Raw genomic sequence first — 23,075 nt, forward strand, 5'->3', positions numbered from 1 at the left:
AGTAGCTTCGTAGTCAAGAACTCATGCAGACTTGTATTCCTGTATCCACGCAGTCACGTAAACTCGTTTTCTAGAGGCTTCGTAGCTCTGTAGCCTCGCAGTCTCGTAAACATGAAGATTCGTAGTCACGTAATCTCGTAACCTTATGGCTCGAAGTCGCGTAGTCCTATATCCTCGCAGTCACGTAAACCTGTGTACTAGAGGCTTCGTAGCTCTGTAGCCTCGCAGTCTCGTAAACTTGAAGATTCGTAGTCACGTAGTCTCGTAACCTCATGGCTCGTAGTCGCGTAGCCTGGATGTCTTGGGACCTCGTAGAATTGTAGCCTCGCAGTCTCGTAACCATGCGTTCTAGAAGCTTCGTAGTCCTATAGCCTCGCGATCATGTAACCTAGAAGACTCGCAATCGCGTAGACTCGTAACCTCATTGATCGTAGTCTCGCAGTCATGATGCATTGGAGGCTTGTAGACTTGAAGCTACGTAAGCAAGAGGCCTTGTAATATTATAACATAATGCTGATGGAGCAGTTGGAGCAAAAGAGAAAATTCCGTCGAAGACAGATGCGGTAACTGGAGTCATGTAGACGAGTACCTTCGTAGTCAAGTACTCTTGCAGACTTGTAGTCCTGTATCCTCGCAGTCATGTAAACCTGTGTACTAGAAACTTCGTAGCTCTGTAGCCTCGCAAGCCATGTATAACTCGTAACCAGCTAGATCATTTTAGACTCGTAGCCATGTGGTCTCATAGTCTCTTAGACTCGTAGAATTCTAGCCAAATATATATATTTGGAGTTGGTGAGACAAAAGACAGTTGTTGGAGCCAATGACTGTAGGAGCCAATGACTGTAGGAGCCAATGACATATGGAGTCACTAGACTGATGGAATCAATAGACTGATGGAATCAATGAATAATGGAGCCAATGAATATTGGAGCCAATGAATATTGGAGCCAATGACAAATGTGCGGCCTTTTTGATGATGGTGCTGCCTTTTCGTTGTCGGTGCTTCCAAATGCGCTGCCTTTTCGTTGTCGGTGCTTCCAAATTTGCTGCCTTTGCGTTGTCGGTGCTTCCAAATGTGCTGCCGTTTCGTTGTCGGTGCTTCCAAATGTGCTGCCGTTTCGTTTTCGGTGCTTCCAAATGTGCTGCCGTTTCGTTTTCGGTGCTTCCAAATGTGCTGCCTTTTCGTTGTCGGTGCTTCCAAATGTGCTGTCTTTTCGTTGTCGGTGCTTCCAAATGTGCTGTCTTTTCGTTGTCGGTGCTTCCAAATGTGCTGCCGTTTCGTTGTCGGTGCTTCCAAATGTGCTGCCTTTTCGTTGTCGGTGCTTCCAAATGTGCTGCCATTTCGTTGTCGGTGCTTCCAAATGTGCTGCCTTTTCGTTGTCGGTGCTTCCAAATGTGCTGCCTTTTCGTTGTCGGTGCTTCCAAATGTGCTGCCTTTTCGTTGTCGGTGCTTCCAAATGTGCTGCCGTTTCGTTTTCGGTGCTTCCAAATGTGCTGCCTTTTCGTTGTCGGTGCTTCCAAATGTGCTGTCTTTTCGTTGTCGGTGCTTCCAAATGTGCTGCCGTTTCGTTGTCGGTGCTTCCAAATGTGCTGCCTTTTCGTTGATGGTCCTTCTATTTTAATGTTGTTTTGACTCTAGTAATATTGTAAATGGTTCTTGATTTGACTAGCGTTTTATTCCATACGGTGCATGTATATAAGCGAGTCCTAGACAACAGGACGCTCAGTTTGTTACTGACGTCGTCGGTGTAAGGATCACCTAGTTTGTTTCTTCTGGTGCATTAATCATGTAATTACCTGTTCTTGCGAACTCGATGGCATCTTTACCGACTTTAACGACGAACTCGATGGAGGTTGTACCATCGTCTACGGGAACCTTGACGACAACTACGACGGAGAAGGAGCAGATTCCATTGACAACGTCGATGTCAACACTGGAGGAGATTTCAACAGATGTGATACCACCAGCAGAAGATAGCTTAATGACTACTGAGCTGGATGTGCAGGAAACCACGACGATCGACGATACGACCTCGATGGAGACTTCAATGGATGCTGATTTGACAACTAGCGAACATCGGTGCTGTTATTGCGACAAGATTTTCTCAAACAGCAGCAATGCTCGGCGACACGAGAGGAGCGAATGTGTCAAGAACCTATATCGTAAAATGTTTGTTTGTGAGAAATGGCATAAGCAGTTTGCCAGAAAAGATAATATGAAAACGCACATGAAGGCATGCAAAGGCCCTGCTGTTCGGCAGAAAGTAAAGGTTTCGTCGCAACAACGATGCATCGATGTGCATAAGAGAATGCATGGAAATGGTACTACTGATGTAACGCCTGTATCTGGATCGGGTCTGAAAGGATCGTCTTCATCACCACGGTATCCTTGCAGCTACTGTGATACGTCGTTCGCATTTTCCCATGATGCACGAAGACATGAGCGGAGCAAATGCACGAAGAATTCATCTCGCATGAAGTTTCGTTGTGATGAGTGTCATGAATGGTTTACTCGAATTGATAATTTGCGACGACATGCGAAAAACTGTAAAGGTGAAGTCCGTGTGCCTACTGCTGAACTACCTGCAGAAATTTCGACTCCTCGGTTTAGGTTGAAGGCTCGTGAGCGTACAAGCAAGAAAACCGATGTGCAGCAACCGATTGGTATGACGTCTGAACAGGAAAATAAACCTAAGACTGTGTTCGGAGCATTACAAGTGAACGATAATGGCTTCTACTTGGCGCAGTCTGCATTTCGTGGAACATTGAAGGACTATTATTATTTAAATACGTTAGGTGAGTCGAAAGACATTTGTAATTTTCTTGATGATATCAGAGAGGACATAATCAATCAGCTTACTGATGATGTAGCAACAAACGGACCTTTGAAATATAACTTGTGGTTGGACTGTATATATGGAAAGCCATATCCGTTCGATGACAAAGTGAAGAAGTGTGCATTCAAGACATCGGCTGCAGTAATTTACAGTTCTAACGATGTGAAGCAAACTGTTAAAAACGGTATCCAGAAACTCTGTCAAGAAGAGGTGGACTATGTCTGTAAAGGTTCTGGCTGGACTCTGTCTAGTATAAACCGATTGGATCTAAGAATTAGTCATTTCACACCGCTGCGGAACTAAATGATTATAAGATTGCTGGCTTTCTCAAATGATCCTGTAGTAGAATAGAAATTATGTAATAAATATTATGTTTGTAAAAGAACTTGCAGTGTTTAATTCCTCGAACCTGTTACTATTATGTTAAATTGATGTTATATTTAATTTTTTTTGCATCATCCAAGATCGAACCGAGGACGGGAATCGATCGAATCAATATGTAAATTAATGAGTGATTTATTTAATGAATTTTGAAAGTTTTCCCGAATTTCTAGCTAAATAATTACGGATTTTCAAGATGGCGGCCAAATGACAAGATGGTGGGTCCGTCTCGAACAGGTGGTGCTATTATTACTTTAAATTAAAAAAAATTACAAGTCCAAATATGCATGTTATTTTTATATATACCTTATTTAATCTTCGGTCTGGTAAATGTCTCGATGGCTGAGCGGTTAAAGGCGTATGTTTTCCAACCTAGAGATCAGAGCTGCGATGGTTCGAATCACAGCGTTTCCAATATATATTTCATAAAAAATAAAATTTAAAGTCGATAAGGTTCTTAATAACTATGGTAGGTAATGGAACATCGACCTTATGTGATGAGACAGAGCGACGCTGGCGCTCTCTAGGAACAAACGACAGAAACAAAGTCGACGGTATCCAAGATGGCGGCCTGCGGCGGAACAAAAAAAATCAAGAGCGATGCTGGCGCTATCTAGGAACAAACAACAGAAACAAAATCGACGGTATCCAAGATGGCGGCCTCCAGTGGAACAGAAAAAAATCAAGAGCGACGCTGGCGCTATCTAGGAACAAACAACAGAAACAAAGTCGACGGTATCCGAGATGGCGGCCTGCAGCGGAACAGAAAAAAATCAATATGGCTACAGAGACGAACATTTCATCATGAGTGGGGCGCTCGATTTACAGATGGCGGATCCAAGATGGCTGCAGTGATCTGCTTGTCCCGTTACGTTATGTCCCGTTACGTTATGTCCCGTTACGTTACGTCCCGTTACGCTCATCCAAGATGGCCGCCGTGACGTCAGAATCCAAGATGGTCGCCGTGACGTCAGAATCCAAGATGGCCGCCGTGACGTCACAATCCAAGATGGCGGACCGACAATCTCAATCCACCGCCTGAGGCCTGTTTCCGGAGGAACCAATATATACTACTGACAACATATCTTGCCAAATGTTACATGACTCCTTGTTGCATGACGTGACTAGCCGAACTAAGGTCTGTGTGACTGCGAAGGGCAGTGAGATGAAAGGGCAGTAGGGACGGTGTTGACTCTCGCCCCGGGAGCTCCTAGCGGCCGTAGTTGGTCGTGCCCCACACGAGCTGTGTCGCTCCGCGGGGCAACTGGCTCGTAGCTCGTAGCTGTGGCTCGGGAGGGGCTGTAGCTCGCATCCATCTCCCTGCGTCACAGCCTGCACGAGGCCGTGTTCATTCCACAAACCTTTTCAATTGTATCGTGGACTCCGTGATAAATGGTGGCTCGAATTTTCGCGCCCTTTGAAACGTGGACTTGAATATAAATTTATATAAACAATTATTTTCATCATTTTTATAATAATAATGTTTCTGTGCTGTAAAATTAAAAACAAATATTAATATTTTAGAAACAGTCGTCAAATATAACTTTAATCTTAAACTTCATTCATTCATAATTTAAAAAAAAAAAATTGGTTGTCTGTAAAGTCGGTTTACGGACGATATTTTAAAGTGACAACGTCATAACAAAACATTGATGAAATGATTGCATACTTTTATGAATAAAATTGAATCATTTTTATTGAATTATCACTATTTTGTATGGATACAAAGGAGGAGTGAAATTAAATCTACAATTCAATTGATGAATTTACTTTTATTTGCACTCATTAATTCAAATATGTTCATTACTTTAACGAAGAGATTATTTTAACTATAACTTTTATACATGTTTGCTATTTAACTTCTTCCAATCTGTGTTATTCTGTTAAATATATGACGATGATAGGAAAAGTAGGAAACGAATGGGAGTGTTTCAAGTTTAATGTGCCTCGAAAAATTCAAATCGATGGTTGTTCCAATCGAGTGGAAGAGAGATAAATGCGGCGCAAGCTTACAACGAGTTTAACGGGACAATATGCTTAACGGGACACTTTTTAGTGTTGCGTGCAGCCGGCGTTCATCGATTTATTAGACGTTGTCACGTCAAAAAATTATAACTTTAATACTAAGGATGGTTAAATTGACTCGTTTAATTTTTTTAAATTAATATTTTTTAGCAAGTATAAATCAACGAAAAAAAACCCAGATTTACTGCTCCAAAAGCTGGAATCATTTTCTTATATGTTACAATAATGATGTAACTTTGTAATGTTACTCATTTAAAGTAATATTATTCGTTAAATGATACGACCATTTAATTTCAATCAAATAAATTTTCTTGAATTATTAATTATACATTTATTGATGCATGCCTTGGACACGTGATTACAAAATTAACCTCGACGTGGTACTAGGTATTGAAATAAATATGTTTGTATTCCATTTATTTAATTTAGTTTGAAATACTTAGAAGGTTTTCATTAAAGGATAAAAGCTTATAAAAAAAAGGTTAAAAATATTTCGAGCAAAAATAAATCTTTAAATATTCAGTTATGCATAATTTATATTTGTATATGAGCAGTTATTGAAAAAATAGCATGATACAATATTAATGCAACTAGAACATAACTTATTCTGGCCTTGTAAGTAGTAGGTATCGGTCGGTCCGAGCCCAAGGTTGTGGATTGGGATTGTGACTAAAATATTGTGTGGAACTGCTGGTTGCTCCATGGCATGTTAAGAACATTGGTCCCTTTATACGATTGCGCAAGAGTAACAATGGTGATGCTGGACGTATCAACTACGTTTTTTTATTTTACTACCACTGCAAAACATGAAGGCTCTCACTATTACAAAAGGCCTAAGGGAACGTGTGTGGAAAGTGTTCGTGTGATTGTTTCGGACAATTATAAGTATTTTTAGTCTTCTTTGTACGGGAACATGTGCTTCGAGACGGCAATCAAGCCAATTTATAGTTGTGTGTATTTCCCACATGGGAACCAATCCGAGCTAGTAAACAAAGTTCACAAAGTTATCCTGACCGCTTAGATCAGACACTCTAGTATTCAGAGTTGGAGTTCATCAATATAGGACTTAATTCTGCGCTGTCTTCAGCGACCGGATTTTCACCGCCCTCTTTTTTCCTAGGTAGTGATATTACCGCCTCCTAAGTGTGTGGAGCCTTCCTCCTCTGGATTCGTCACTCGATAACATTTCGTTAGATGCTGTGGTTCCTAAAGTTGAATGTAACATTGAGAAAGCCCACAAAACGGTGGCACAGCATTATAAAGGGTCAAGGTAGGAACACATTTTTAATGTTACTGATCTTCTATTATGCATGCACTATAACCCTGCCATACTTTGGTGATAAGTTTAACAATAAATTGTGTCCTACTTTTGGCCTTTCACGAAAGAAAGATTTTGAAATTTTAAAACTAATCATTTGTGTAAATATAATAAATTTAGGAAAGCTTATGTGGTGAGATTAAACAAAGTGTTGGTTTTTGGGCATAATCGTTCGGTTTTTCTGCGTCATGTGTTGTTGCATCCAGAGTTTTATATTCCCTGCCTTCCCCCATATACTCCCCTCTTGTGAGACCAAGAACTGAAGATTGACGGGTCTGTCGATGCCACGCCGCTTGGGACATCCTGCACCCTTTGCACGGTGTCGAGCTTCGTATTCCCTTATGCCTGATGGTTCGTCACCGCGGCATGGTTCTGACTGTTCCGGCCGATGCTACTGTGATGTTCTCTGGAGTAGTGGGCAGGAACCGCCTCTCTGACGTAGGCGGGTGCACCGATGCCAGCCCCGAACCCGCCCTTCTCGCCCTGCTTTGGGGCCTGGCCAGTTGTCTTGTCCAGCCAATGGCGAACGGATTGACGGATAAACAGATGCCATCCAAGATGGCGGAAGAATTAACTTATGACGTCGCAAGATGGCCCCCGGATCCACGATCCACCGCCTGTGCTCAAACCCCCAGTTTCCAAATACTCATGATGATCTACGGTATGCGTCCTGGTGTCACGTTTGCTTGCTTACGTTCAGGATTTGTTTTCCCTAAGCGGTTTACTGCTTCGTCACCGTCTCTAAGTAACTGTTTTTTTGAGGGGTCGTTTCTGAAGTTAACGTTGACTCAATCTTTGTTGTGATCAAGAACTCGCTTGTCTGGTGTAGTTATACCTGAGAGTGGGCGCTGTGATATTAATTCCTCTGTATTTTTGTAGGGCTCTTAAGCATTTAACGTTATTATTTGTTTTAAATTTTCATTCTGTTGCGGCTGGTATGTAGTCATGTGTATTGGATTGTACTGAACGGGAAGCGTATATGTATGTTTCGTGTTCATGAGGAAGTTCTTTATAATTTTTTATAAAGTTTCGTAGTTTATAACTTTATAATAATGAGTTTTCTGGACTGAAAGATTTAACGTTTCTCGTTTCTTTGTGTCTTGTATTATCGCCCATATGACTGCTTTTCTACTGTTCGCCATTTAATCAACATTTAATATATAAATGTTCTTGATAAACGTTGCAATAAATATTGAATGGCGGTTTTAGTACATTGGTTGGTTTTTCATTAATTGTATTCCCATTTAATTTTCTTTTGTATCTCCGTATAAGAATGGGGTTAAAATGTTCGCTCACTGACCTACCCACTTATTTCTCCCTTGTTCTTAGAAAGGATTGCTGGGAACTGGGACCAAGGAAGTCTAATTACCTTTCAAACTTTGTACAACAAAGAAACAATGAATGAAAGCCATCAGAAGTTTTCAATTGATTTAATTATTAAAAAATATATATTACATAATGAGTGTTAAAGTTAGGGACCTAGTTATTTAATATTCTATTTGGCTTTCAAAATCATTGTGTATTGTCTTCATTTTATAGTCTTGAATGCTCGAGTCTAAACACTTTTATGCCTAGTTTACAACTAAGGCTATATAAATTTTGTGCTTAGTAAACTTCAAATAATTTTATGAATTTTGGAGTATGTACTAGTTATATAAGTAGGCATTTATCCTATTAATATACACTCACTCGTACATCTTAATTGTTCGTTTTCAGGAGCAGTGTGCCTGTAGTTGTTCACATTAAAGAAATCTAAAGGCCCCATAACGTTATAGAATATTCCTCAAATTGCAATAAGTTCTTGCAATAGATACATTGATGGTGAGTGACGTTACCGAAATGTCATAAATCTTGTATGGAAGTAAGTGGAAGCCATTTTAATTTTATTTTGAATTATCTCTAATTATTCTTTAATGAGCTTTGGTTACAAATATCCAGAATCTTCTCAGTATGAACCCCATCAGCTACTGCGTATGGGATTTAATAAATTTTTAAAGTAAATAAAATTGAAATTCGCTGATATAATCTTTCTTAAATAGCGGCATGCGTTATTTTATTTTACAAAAGGTCTTGCAATGCGTTACGAACAATTAAGAAAATGATCAAAATTAATTTTATTTATGATAGTTTCTACAATAACAATTTAAGGTTTACATGATTTTGAAACCCCTAGCATAATGATGATTTTTGTGTGACAAAACATATTTATTATGGCCATAATATATTTTAATACTCTTGTTAAAGTATGTACTTTTGTTAATAATCATAATTAGTCCGCTCTTTATTATACTCTAGTAGTAAAAAAGATATGAGAGCTTTAAGAGTGTAATTCACAGTTTTAAAAAAACCGTTGAACTACAACAAAAAGCATTGCGAACGTAACTTGAGTGAAACTGAAATCCGATCCCGTCAGCTTGACACAGAGCTGGACAGTGCAAGAAGGCCTTGAGCACGGGGACTGGCTGTCAGCTGTTCTGTCCAGCCGCCTGGAAGCGGGCAGGGTGGCAGGCCTGCGCGCGGCCGATAGTCGGCGGTCAGCACGTCTTGTCACGTGTCTGCTCCACTCCCCGCCTCCCGCCACCCGCCGGCACCCGGGCCAGGTTCGCCAACACTCCGGCAGCAACTTTCCGCGTGGTTTATCCTCGAGTGAGTCTTCAATGGAATAAGAAGCCTTAGAAAACATTTCATATTATCTGGGAGAAACTATTCACAGAGAAGATTCGACGTCTGCAAGAGCATCCATGCAGTTGTAAACTGTAGCCTAATGAGTAATCCTGGCAACAGTGTCGACGCTCATTGCCTGTTCCTCGTATCCAGATTTTAATGTGGTTTTATATGTTACTTATCATAAGGTGTTTTGTCGCTATCATCACAATTGTAACTTTACCTAACAGTTCTTTTATTAAGATATTCTCACGGTAGCCCGCATGTGACTATTTCAAGCAAACTTTGTTACGCGCAGCACCGTCACATTAAGTTAATTATTAAATTACGGCCTGGGAATCCTGCGGGTTTGTCATTAGGATAAAGATTAATTTTGTTCAAACATGCGGTGAATGAATCCTGAAAATATTCTCGGATCAGTTAACTAGCTGTATTGAGTAAGGACACCCCTGCCCCTACCCCTCACAAAAGGAGAGTAAGGAAACACCTCCTCCAGTGACCAGGGGGGCGACAGGGCAATCCGTGTCGGCAGGCAGCGGCGAGCCCGGAAGTAATTTGTCAGCTTGATTGCTCGGTGCAGCGACTCGTAAATAACAACCGGCTTCCTGCGACGCCATTCCAACACCCGCCCCGCGTTGAGCGAAATATAATACCTCTCTCCGTCCACCCAGTCGCGACCCTGCTGAGTTGCAGTCCACCTGCGCTGCCATTGCCTGCTGGGCCTCGTTGCTTGGACCAGCCGCGCTTTCCTGCAGTTTCTCGTCCCGCGCCATCTCTCGGCGCCGAGCTGAACTGCGCTAGCGCTCTCGAGGCTTCTTCTGGCCGAGTTGCGAGTGGCGTGGTCACACTGCGTTCTGCAGGTGTTCGGTTTCAAAGCCAATGATACAGGTAAGGTAATGGGAAAACGAGAATACATGCTAGTGGGAAAACAAATGAGTTAAATATTCTATTTAATTAATCGAAGTTCAAATATATATTACAAATCACCTGTTCGTCTATGTACATGTGTGATTCTATATGTAGCTATGTGTTACCAAATGTTCTTATCTCTTTCTCTAAAACATATTATTTTTCCCGCTACCCAAAACTAATTTAATGTCATTTAAAATTTAAGTTTTATCTAGCAAGATGGCGAACATGACGGCATACTAGTGGGCGATATATATATATATATATATTGGTATTAGTGGCGGGAGGTCAGTCTGCCGGCGCGGCGGTCTCCGTGGAGGAAGGATCTGTCGCCATTTTGTATTTTTTGACCTCACCGGGTTCGAACCAATGACTCTATGAAGTAAGTGCTTTTTAAAAATATTTTTATTAAAATTTGTTTAATAATTTTTTTTAATAGTTTTTTAAAAAATTCCTTATTTTCTAGCATAAAAATTACGGTTTTTCAATATGGGGACTCTAACGAAAAGTGCAACGTTTTAGAATCCAAGATGGCTTCCATAACGAAAAAGTGCACCGGTGTTTTAAGTAATATTTTACTAAAATTTTATTCATTAAATTTTAATTTTTTTATTTAAAATTTGATAATAAATAAAGATTTTCAAGATGGCGCCCATAACAAAAAATGCAACGGTTACTTATTAATCCTAGATGACGTCAGAGGCTTATACGAGGCTGTAAACATGGATGCTTAAGCCTCGATAAGGAATTCAAGCCGTCTTGGGGACATTTAATGTCGTTGACTGTTTTGAGGATAAAATAACAGGAAATTTTAACGGGAATTTATCCCGCGAAATTGGGAAAGTTTTATGAATTTTGAGTAATTTTAAGTAAGTTTTGAGGAATTTTGAGTAATTTTTGAGTCCAAAATGGCCGTCGTGACGTTACAACCCAAGATGGCGGACGGCTCCTCCGGCTCCTTACCGGAAACTCAGTGCCAGTACCGGCCAATATATACTACTATGCGGCAATTGATTTATGTGTATATATATACTGCCGTGTAAAATATATCAACATAGCTGAAACTGTCTTTGCAAGTAAAATAAACAGTTTAAAACATTTGCAACTCCGATGCGGTAGAGTATACAAAAAAACATATAATTAAATAATATTGCTCGTCAAACAAATAATATATAAATACCAAATTTAAATCCAATCACTTCCACTACTTCTTTCCTTATCTACTGTTTAATTTGATTTGAAAAATAGTCAGCATTTGAAGTGTCGTACAAAGGCTTTCTCCCTCGAACTGTCTCGAAGAGCTCCTCCAAATCGCGGAACTCTCTTCGAAAAACAAAACTTTTCACTCCGAGCGCTCCGTCGCAGTCACTAGTGAAAACTGAATCACTTCATCCTGCGTGTGCCCATTCATTAGCTGTTGTTTTCGCCATTGTGTTTCACAAAAACTCGCCTCGCCCCGGACCAAGAAGTGGGCTTGGGAGCGAAGGAGCCACGTAGAGTGGACTGGAGTTGACTTGGCCTGGAATCCTACTTGGTTGTTCTCTATGGGCGCAGCGCCACCGCGACCAGACAGGCCAGCCACGACTGCAGTGGAGACATGGCTCAGGTAGGCTCTGGGACCGGACTCCATTCACTTTTGGCAGGCAAGATGGAAGGAACATCAACAGAAGAACTTCTGATTGAAGCTGTGCGTATTAATAAAGTGCTGTATGATACCGATACTTGAGCGCTGGACTGGAGGTTGCTTGGTGGGAGTTGAACCCAGCACCCTTCATACAGGTGCACGAAACTAAAATGTTGAACAGTAAGGCTGCATTAACAATTAAACATCGAAGAAAAAATCGAATAAACAGAAGGTTAATTTTCATATTCATTTACTGCTGTATGATAGATCATTTTTTGACACAAGACTAAAAATCGAAATAAGGGTAGAAATAGTTTGGAAATGCGGAATTCAATTAGGTGGGCATTATTGCTTATACTATTACAGAGCTGTTTAAAGTGTTATTTTATTATGTAATTTTATGCTTACATTTTTTATTCTTAGTCATATTTTTACATGGAAGTCTGAAAATATCGCATATTTATTTGGTGTCAAGCTAGAAATTACTGTAAGGTATGTTTATTTATTTTCATGATTGGATCGAAAATGGTTTGTTACTACCACACATTGTGAGACAGATCTTCCTTGTACGACGAAAAATGGCCAATAAAAATCACAGAGCGTGTTGAGTCTACTAACGACACCAATGTTGAAGTAGCTTGGCTTCTGGGTTGTAGCCTCGACCTTGGTGACTAATTCACCGACGTTTCGGTCGACATTGCAGTCGCCATCATCAGGGAGCAGTTACCTACTACTATTATAATAACACCCCATACCTGAACTTGAAGATGCCATGGCAGGATATATATATATATATATATATATATATATAATTGCAAAATTCCCACTGAAACACATGAGAAGCTGGAGGTCCACGCGTAGGTCTGGCTGACAAGGCAGATCAGCTGGGGGGGGGGGGGGGGGGAGGGCAGTTCTGGGGCCGCGGCAAGCTGGGACATGTTCGAGCAGGTCACGACCTGCACGCTCTGCCAGGTTTTGTTTCCATCTGCCCCGTCGTGCGCGGTCTACCACTCGCTCGGGCTGACTCCGAGTTGTCTCGTCCAAAGGTCGTCTCTGGCTCCATCACATCCGGCGGTTGAGTCTTGACACTGGCAGGTTACGAGTCTCTGCTGACGACTGTCCCTGTATTTACTCTCCTGGCGGGGCCGACGTCACACGCTGAACTAATTGCTGCGCATTAGCTGTGAGGCAACTGGGCCGCCGCCCAAGTTACACTGCACGACGTTACAACACGCGAGTCGAACCGAACCACCTCCTGGCTCTCTGCGTGTTCACAACACTGCAGCGTTAGCGTAGGTCCCATTATACCCTTTCTAAAATGTCCCGCAGGTCATGCTTCATGCTCGGTGACCACAGCCTACACCACTGATGGTCAACAGCTTCAACTTCACTACACTCTATGTCGTAGGTTTACTTAGGCCCGGTGCACACGTGCAGACATTGTCCGCGCGGAGCCGCTGCGGCGCCGCAACGTTGCCGCAGGAACACATTCACACAGTACGGACAAATACCGCACACTCTGAATGATGCCGACTAACGAGATGGATGTGTACAAACGTAAACGGGTATTCTTTGTGTACCTAGTATACAAATGTTTATTGGATAGGCCTACAATACTTTCTTGTCTGTATTTATATAGATTAACATATAGGCATTCATTAAAATAAAGTATAATGTATACTTATAAATTTCGTTTTTTTCCTTGTCATCCTTTTCGTCAAACGATTCGCAAAATTTACGGCACATGTTGATCCACGCACTTCTTTATTTATTACGATCATGGTATTCTTCAACGGCTACGTTCCATATCTCTGGATAACTTTTAACTTCTGCGATGCAGAGTTCAACATCTAATATCTCTTCAAATTCACGTGATGCTGCCATCTCACTTTGCAGCAACCGACCGCACGTGTGCATTGCTCGATTGACACCAATGTACTAAGGAACGTAGTTGGACGTGCGGCGCCGCAGCGTGCCTGTGGGATCTACGGACAAAAATGTAAGCACAGTGGACGTGCAATGGACGTGCGGTGCCACTGCGGCGCCGCTGCTGAGTGTGCATTACTTCTTATCAGTCAAGCCTTCCGAGAAGGCATCTCCGGCGCCGCAGCGGCACCGCGCGGACAATGTCCGCACGTGTGCACCGGGCCTAACTCCGCCTACTTACCGCAGATTGCCAGATTGTGACAGACACTCAAACACAGGGGTTTTTATACACAGAATGCGTTACACACAAAATTAGGGGGGGAGTAGATGTATTTGGCTCATTTTGGGGCAGGGGAGGAGGGAGGGGGATTCGGGGATTATGTCACTTCCTTCGACCATGCACACACTCAAAAGTGTGGTCCCGTTACGTTCATCAGCCATGTACGCACGAAAAAATGTCCCGTTACAGTAGATGGAAATAGCCGATTCTAGGTCAGGCGCAGGATCCAGGATCTGACCTTGACCTTTGACCTTGACATTGAACCTTGACCTTTAACTTTGACCTTGACCTTGAAATTTGACCTTGACCTTGAAATTTGACCCTAACATTGAAATTCGACCCTTGACCTTTAACTATGACCTTGACCTGAACCCTGAACTTTGACCTTGACCTTGAACTTGAACCGAGTCCTTGACCTTTGACCTTGACCTTTGACCTTTAACTTTGACCCTGACATTGAAATTCGACCCTTGACCTTTAACTATGACCTTGAACATTGACCATGAACCTTGACCTGGACCTTTGACCTTGAACCTTGACCTTTAACTTTGACCTTGACCTTGGAATTTGACCTTGACCTTGAAATTTGACCCTGACATTGAAATTCGATCCTGACCTTTAGACTTGCGACCCTCGATGTTGCCAACCTGATGACGTCATCTAATCCGTATGCTAATCCATATGCTAACCTAACCTAACCTAACCTAACCTAACCTAACCTAACCTAACCTAACCTAACCTTACCTAACCTAACCTAACCTAACCTAACCTTACCTAACCTAACCTAACCTAATCCATATGCTAATCTATGCTAACCTAACCTAACCTAACCTAACCTAACCTAACCTAACCCATGCCAATCAATGCTAATCTATGCCAATCTATGCTAATCCATGTCAATCTATGCCAATCCGTATGCCAATCTATGCTAATCCATATGCCAATCTATGCTAATCCATATGTTAATCCATGCTAATCCATACGCCATTTTGTATTTCTAGAAATTTCCACCAACTTCGAATCGTGACGTCACCGTTGCACTTTTCGTCACGGCCGCCATCTTGGATTCGAAATTTTTTTCGAACTTCAACTTTTCGAAATTTGATGTAAAGGTCAGCCGCCATCTTTTGCCTTCCTTAATGCATACCTAAGGCGGCACATTTGAAATTAAAATTATTATACAGCCGCCATCTTTAATTCCAGCACAGACTACCAGATGGTGCTAAATTCAAAAATTAGTTGCCATAGGCGCCGCCATCTTGGTCCTCAAGTTGGTTGGTAGATGTCGCTAGTATCACGCGCCAAATTCAAAAATTAGTTGCCAGAGGCGCCGCCATCTTGGTTCTCAAGTTGGCTGGTAGATGTCGCTAGTATCGCGCGCCAAATTCAAAAAGTAGTTGCCAGAGGCGCCGCCATCTTGGTTCTCTAGTTGGCTGGTAGATGGCGCCACCGTCGAAATATTTTAGTTCATATAATCGATACCAGATGATGCCACCGTCGCCATCTTTAGTTCCTAGTGTTGCTACCAGAGTGTGCCACCGCCGCCATCTTTAATTCTTAAAGTTACCGCCGGAGCACACCACCGTCGCCATCTTTAATTCTTAAAGTTACTGCCGGATGGCGCCAAGTGTTATGTAGTCAGTCGAGACAAGTCGGGAACGAGTCGAGACAAGTCTAGACAGTCGAGACAAGTCGGGGGGGGGGGGGGACAAGACGAGACAAGTCGGTAGCCCGTATTCACCAAGTTCTCCGTTGCCACCATCTTTAATTCATAAAGTCGCTACCAGATGGCGCCACTGTCGGCCATATTTAATTCAAGGCATTGTCGCCGGATGATGCCAAGTTTGAATTTAAAAACCTACAAGTGTTATGCAATGTGTAACCAGACGAGGCAAGTCGAGATAAGTTTGGAACATGAAGCCATATTCTAAACTACGTTTATTATATATATAAATGCCTTTATATGTTTAGGTTTGATGATAGAGTAATGCAAGGGAATGGCTTTTCATTTATATTTGCGACAAACAAACCATCCATCCGATTACATTATTCCAAGTGGCCATATTGGATGATGACATCACCGTTGCAATTTCCATTACGGCCGCCATCTTTAAATATATTATTCGAGTTTAATGAAAAAAATTTTAAAATTTATAAAAAAACAAACTTTTACGACATGAGCTCGGAGTCCTCGGTTCGAACCTAGTGAGGGCAAAAAAAATGGCGACCGATCCTTCCCTCGTGGTGGCTGCAGGCAGACTGACTCCCACCACTTTTTTTTTTCAAAGTATATATAACGTCATCTAGTATGACGCGATGTCCGCCATCTTGTCTTCGATGCTGGAAGCCATCATCATTGTATCATCAGCGAGAGTACGCTGACGCCATGTCACGGATAGTTAGACTTGTATAACATAATATACCTGTATCTAGCTATTCTTGAGAACTCGATGGCATCATTACCTCTATCTACACCAACCTGGATCGAAGGTCTACCATCATCAGTGCAGAGCACGATGACAACGACGTCTACAGCTACACCTGCTCTCTCAGCACAGCAGGAGATTTCGACGCGTGCAACATCTTCCTCAGAGCAGACCTCAACGGCTTCAGAAGTTAACATGTCAGCAGTGTTACAATGGTTGTCAACAGTTCCAGTGGCATTGATGAAGGAAGGAGCAACCAGCGGTGTTCCATCACCCGACTGCACGTACTGTGAGAAGATCAAAAACTTGAAATTATGGGATTATGTAATACACAATTGTAGTAATAACTCTGAACGCATTAAATATCAGTGCAACAGGTGTTTAAGCAAGTTTGTACAATATGGAAGATTAAAACGGCACCTCAGGATTTGTAATAGACTGGCTGCACATTCATCGGAATCAAGCTGTATATTTTGTAACAAAACATTGGCAAATATTCGAAGTGCACAACGACATGAAATATATCACTGTCCTTTTAATGAAGTCGATAATTCGACTTTGTGTGCAAATTGTGGTGTACCAATATGTCGAGCTGATAAACTGAATAGACATTTAAGGTCATGTAAAGGACATAGTCCGTATAGTAAGAATACTGTTTGAATCGAGAGATCCACGAAACTTTGGTAATTTGTCTGTGTGTTTTTTGTACTTGTGGTAGTGTATAATTTATGTAATAAAAGTTTTTTAAAAAGAACTTGCGGTGTTTTTTATTTTCTCAAACATGACACTTTAGTGGTACTTTATTAAAATATTAAAGTTGTTTTGTATCGGCCAGGGATCGAACCAAGGACCTAAGTCGATCTAATCAATCTGTATATAGATTACAAAATTATTTAATGAATTTTGAACTTTTTCCCGGATCTCTAGCATTAAAATTACGCATTTCCAATATGGTGGTCTTTATGTCTGATAGGATGATGGTCGTAGAGGATTTAGAGTCACTTTACGAATGTTGAACATGGTTTATTGAAATTATTATTTTTTACATGAAATTAAACATTATTACATCGATCGGGTATCGAACCGAGGACAGGAGCGGATCGAATCAATATGTAAATTAATGAGTGATTTATTTAATGAATTTTGAACTTTTTCCTGAATTCCTAGCTAAATAATTATGGATTTTCAAGATGGCGGCCAAATTTCAAGATGGCGGCCAAATTTCAAGATGGCTGGTGTCACAGTAATAAATGATTACTGCACACTAGCGGATAAGAACTGAACTAACATGGCGTCAGCGTACTCTCGCTGATGATACAATGATGATGGCTTCCAGCATCGAAGACAAGATGGCGGACATCGCGTCATACTAGATGACGTTATATATACTTTGAAAAAAAAAAAGTGGTGGGAGTCAGTCTGCCTGGAGCCACCACGAGGGAAGGATCGGTCGCCATTTTTTTTGCCCTCACTAGGTTCGAACCGAGGACTCCGAGCTCCGTGTCGTAAAAGTTTGTTTTTTTATAAATTTTAAAAATTTTTTCATTAAACTCGAATAATATATTTAAAGATGGCGGCCGTAATGGAAATTGCAACGGTGATGTCATCATCCAATATGGCCACTTGGAATAATGTAATCGGATGGATGGTTTGTTTGTCGCAAATATAAATGAAAAGCCATTCCCTTGCATTACTCTATCATCAAACCTAAACATATAAAGGCATTTATATATATAATAAACGTAGTTTAGAATATGGCTTCATGTTCCAAACTTATCTCGACTTGCCTCGTCTGGTTACACATTGCATAACACTTGTAGGTTTTTAAATTCAAACTTGGCATCATCCGGCGACAATGCCTTGAATTAAATATGGCCGACAGTGGCGCCATCTGGTAGCGACTTTATGAATTAAAGATGGTGGCAACGGAGAACTTGGTGAATTCGGGCTACCGACTTGTCTCGTCTTGTCCCCCCCCCCCCCCCGACTTGTCTCGACTGTCTAGACTTGTCTCGACTCGTTCCCGACTTGTCTCGACTGACTACATAACACTTGGCGCCATCCGGCAGTAACTTTAAGAATTAAAGATGGCGACGGTGGTGTGCTCCGGCGGTAACTTTAAGAATTAAAGATGGCGGCGGTGGCACACTCTGGTAGCAACACTAGGAACTAAAGATGGCGACGGTGGCATCATCTGGTATCGATTATATGAACTAAAATATTTCGACGGTGGCACCATCTACCAGCCAACTAGAGAACCAAGATGGCGGCGCCTCTGGCAACTAATTTTTGAATTTGGCGCGCGATACTAGCGACATCTACCAGCCAACTTGAGAACCAAGATGGCGGCGCCTCTGGCAACTAATTTTTGAATTTGGCGCGCGATACTAGCGACATCTACCAACCAACTTGAGGACCAAGATGGCGGCGCCTATGGTAACTAATTTTTGAATTTAGCGCCATCTGGTAGTCTGTGCTGGAATTAAAGATGGCGGCTGTATAATAATTTTAATTTCAAATGTGACGCCTTAGGTATGCATTAAGGAAGGCAAAAGATGGCGGCTGACGTTTACATCAAATTTCGAAAAGTTGAAGTTCGACAAAAAATTCGAATCCAAGATGGCGGCCGTGACCAAAAGTGCAACGGTGACGTCACGATTCGAAGTTGGTGGAAATTTCTAGAAATACAAAATGGCGTATGGATTAGCATGGATTAACATATGGATTAGCATAGATTGGCTTATGGATTAACATAGATTGGCATACAGATTAGCATAGATTGGAATACGAATTAGCATAGATTGGCATACGGATTGGCATAGATTGACATGGATTAGCATAGATTGCATGGATTAGCATAGATTGGCATGGGTTAGGTTAGGTTAGGTTAGGTTAGGTTAGGTTAGCATAGATTAGCATATGGATTAGGTTAGGTTAGGTTAGGTAAGGTTAGGTTAGGTTAGTTTAGGTTAGGTTAGGTTAGGTTAGGTTAGGTTAGGTTAGGTTAGGTTAGGTTAGGTTAGCATATGGATTAGCATACGGATTAGATGACGTCATCAGGTTGGCAACATCGAGGGTCGCAAGTCTAAAGGTCAGGATCGAATTTCAATGTCAGGGTCAAATTTCAAGGTCAAGGTCAAATTCCAAGGTCAAGGTCAAAGTTAAAGGTCAAGGTTCAAGGTCAAAGGTCCAGGTCAAGGTTCATGGTCAATGTTCAAGGTCATAGTTAAAGGTCAAGGGTCGAATTTCAATGTCAGGGTCAAAGTTCAAGGTCAAAGGTCAAATGTCAAGGACTCGGTTCAAGGTCAAGGTCAAAGTTTAGGGTTCAGGTCAAGGTCAAAGGTTAAGGTCATAGTTAAAGGTTCAAGGGTCGAATTTCAATGTCAGGGTCAAATTTCAAGGTCAAGGTCAAATTTCAAGGTCAAGGTCAAATTTAAATGTCAAGGTTCATGGTCAAAGGTCAAGGTCAATGTTCAAGGTCAAGGTCAAATGTCAAGGTCGGATCCTGGATCCTGCGCCTGTCCTAGAATCGGCTATTTCCATCTACTGTAACGGGACATTTTTTTGCGTACATGGCTGATGAACGTAACGGGACCACACTTTTTCGTGTGCGCATGGTCGAAGGAAGTGACATAATCCCCGAATCCCCCTCCCTCCTCCCCTGCCCTAGAATGAACCAAATACATCTACTGGGGGGAAAAAACAAATATTTTATAAATATACCCTACTATTACAAGGAGATATTTCCGATGTCTGTGATTTGAACGAACCCTTAACATTAATAATAACTCTCCTCGGCCGACGTTATTGAAGTTGACTCAAACCTACTTTCAAAACTTATCGCATTTCATCTTCATCTAGCACATTCCTACGCTATGCTTCCTCTAGAAGTCATAATTTAGAAGTCATAATTTAGAAGTCTGTGCTCAGAGAAAAAATTAACCAATCTGTTGTGCATCAACAAGCGCACCCTTGTGACGCAAATATCGACACCTGGAATAATGTCAAACGCTAGTTCAGGAATTATTCCGACGTTAAATTTCCACCAGAAATCATAAATTTTGAAACACGTGATTACTTGCGATGTAGCTGATACCACACCTCCGTTGGCCATGCTAAAAGTCACACTATTTACACCGGATACTCTGAGGTTGCCCTAGGATTACAACACTCCTGACGCATCAAGGTTCATGTAGATCCGGTGACAATTAAACCTGTGTCCTCACGTCCCCCAATACGTATGTTCACGCTCGCTAACCTTTCTGAAACTTTCTTCACGCATGTTACTCTATGATTTGGGCAATTAGCCCTGTTATGGCCTGTTGCGCCACAACCAAAACAAATAATCTGACTTATTTGCTTGTGTTGTGGTGTCGTCTTAGAGACCTGCTGTCCTGACATTAAAATATATATTCCACTATCATATTTAAAGTCTTTATCATCTCCTCTTTTATCACCGCGTCTATCACGATAGTGGCAGATTTTCGCCAGGTGGCTACTCTTCCCACACATAAAACGTTTCCACTTAAGAACGCTAAAGTACTCGCTCTTCACTCCCGAGTGACTAAACTGTAAAATTTTATTAATGTTTTTCGTAAATAAAAATAAATTATCTTTAACTGTTTGAAAATAGAACGTGTATTTCTGAAGCTGTGCAACTCAGGGGAGCAGTCTCTCAGTGCGAACAGGTCTCCTCCGTCTTGACATGTTTGTGTCACTTCGCAGTTTTATATATATATATATATATATATATATATATATATATATATATATGTGTGTGTGTGTGTGTGTGTGTGTGTGTGTGTGTGTGTGTGTGCTAGGAGGTTGTAAGGCGCCTAGGACGCCCGTTGAAAAATGATGACTAAAAAAATCACTTTAATTTAATATATCGATACTAATTATATATATATATATATATATATATATGGACTGAGAAAAAATATTCGACAAAAAATTATATCTATATAAAGTTCATTAATGCTCATTACCGATAATTTTAGCAGTAATAAATGAAGTGACCAACAAAAATAAGATTATAATTTAAAAATCAGAAAGCCGTAATAACAAAAAAAAAAGCAAATCAGACCAAAATGCGTTAGAGCATTCAAACATATATTATTTACATAATAGACGAAAAATTAATGTTATTAATCAAATTAAGATATAAGTGTATTTAAAAAAAAAAACAAATATTTTCGAAAGGGCATAAGTACAAAATTCTAAATATCACTAAAATATTCCCAGCGGTGCAAACTTGTATTTCAAAAATGGAAAGAAAAAAAATCACCGTTTTTCGTTTAGAGCTAAACATTCTGAGATATAAGAATTTTAAGTAATAATTATAAGCACAGTTATTCGTAACGCGCCTAAGGTGCCCATTTAAAAATTATGAATATAACGAACACTGTAATGTAATAACTAAGGCGTGTTCCTCTTATATAGCTGTATTTCCAGTGACACTATATTGTTACACTTTTTTCCTACGCATCTCTATGGAGTAGGCTAATAATTGTGCTTCATGATACGCTTGTCTCCAAGGTACACATATCTCTTTGGCGTTACAGAGTCAGTGAGTCAGTGAAGAGCTCAACTATATATGGGATTAGTTTTTAAATGATTCATGCAGTGGGGAATTAGGATTTAATGCAGTATTTGGACAGGCGCCATTAAAACTGCAATGGCATATGTCCAAAGAACTACATTAAATATATAGATTGGATTAATAGAAATCCGTGTATAAATTTAATTAAATAATTTAGCTAGATAATCGAGATTAATTTTAATTATTTAAAAATCAATAAAAACACTGAATTTAATTAATAATGTAATCTTTTATTATTTGTAATGTAAATAAATAATATGTACTTAAAAGAACATAACATCACTTATATAAATACACTTGAAATTACACTGGAAATAATTCATAAACACAAATTCTATCACTAATATTCACAATAAAGGAAGGTTTTTTTTGAACTAGTATTTTTATATTATCCACTAAAATAGGTATATGATTTAAAAACACATATGTTTTTTTTTCTACGATCAAGCATAATACGACAAAACCCACACACCAACTATTATTTAAAACAAAACTGCAAATAACGTTTTTATGTTGTCATTTATTTTCAGGTTTGTAAATAAATTGGTTTCAATGGTTTTTTAAAACTATAATAGTTTTGAACCACTTCAAACAGTAGGTATATAAACTTGGAGCGATGTGAGCCGAGCTAAGCGCGGCGTGTGGTCCAGAGACGCGCACCTGGGCCGGAGGCTGCGCGCGCAGCTCTCCACGCCCCCACCCCTCCCCCCCCCCCCCCCCCCCCGGGACAGGCAGTGGGCGGCCAGTCTGCCGCGGCGCGCCGGCCAGTAGCCAGGTGTGTGTGTCTCTCTCCCGCGGCTACACGGACACGTGCGGGCCTCGCGCGCGGTGCATGCCGGGAACCTGGTCTCTGTGTCAGCAGCGCCGCAGCGGAGCCGCGCCGAACCTCGTCCCCAACTAATGGTAAGTGCGGCCCTCCAGACAGTCGCGTACTAGTGCGAACAATAATCCAATAATCCACAATTACAGGGAACAATCGCAGAACCAACCAATTCCACCCTGTCTTCTCCACACACTGATCACTGATAACGTAATAATGGAGGCAATACCACGCCTGCCTGCGATTAGTTTCTCATTAAAATT

General features: G+C 41.0%; 1 protein-coding gene across 1 annotated transcript in view; it reads left to right on the forward strand.

The window, feature by feature from the left end:
• The first annotated feature begins 22,758 nt into the window (after positions 1-22,758).
• The window catches only part of LOC134536654 (ras-related and estrogen-regulated growth inhibitor), a 325,681-nt gene continuing 325,364 nt past the window's right edge, over positions 22,759-23,075 (forward strand). The window contains exon 1 of the mRNA XM_063376461.1: positions 22,759-22,895. The gene's annotated coding sequence lies outside the window, so the exon portion shown is untranslated. The remainder of the gene's footprint in view (positions 22,896-23,075) is intronic.

This window comes from Bacillus rossius, chromosome 11, assembly GCF_032445375.1.
Source record: "Bacillus rossius redtenbacheri isolate Brsri chromosome 11, Brsri_v3, whole genome shotgun sequence".
In the NCBI taxonomy this organism is placed as follows: Eukaryota; Metazoa; Arthropoda; class Insecta; order Phasmatodea; family Bacillidae; genus Bacillus; species Bacillus rossius.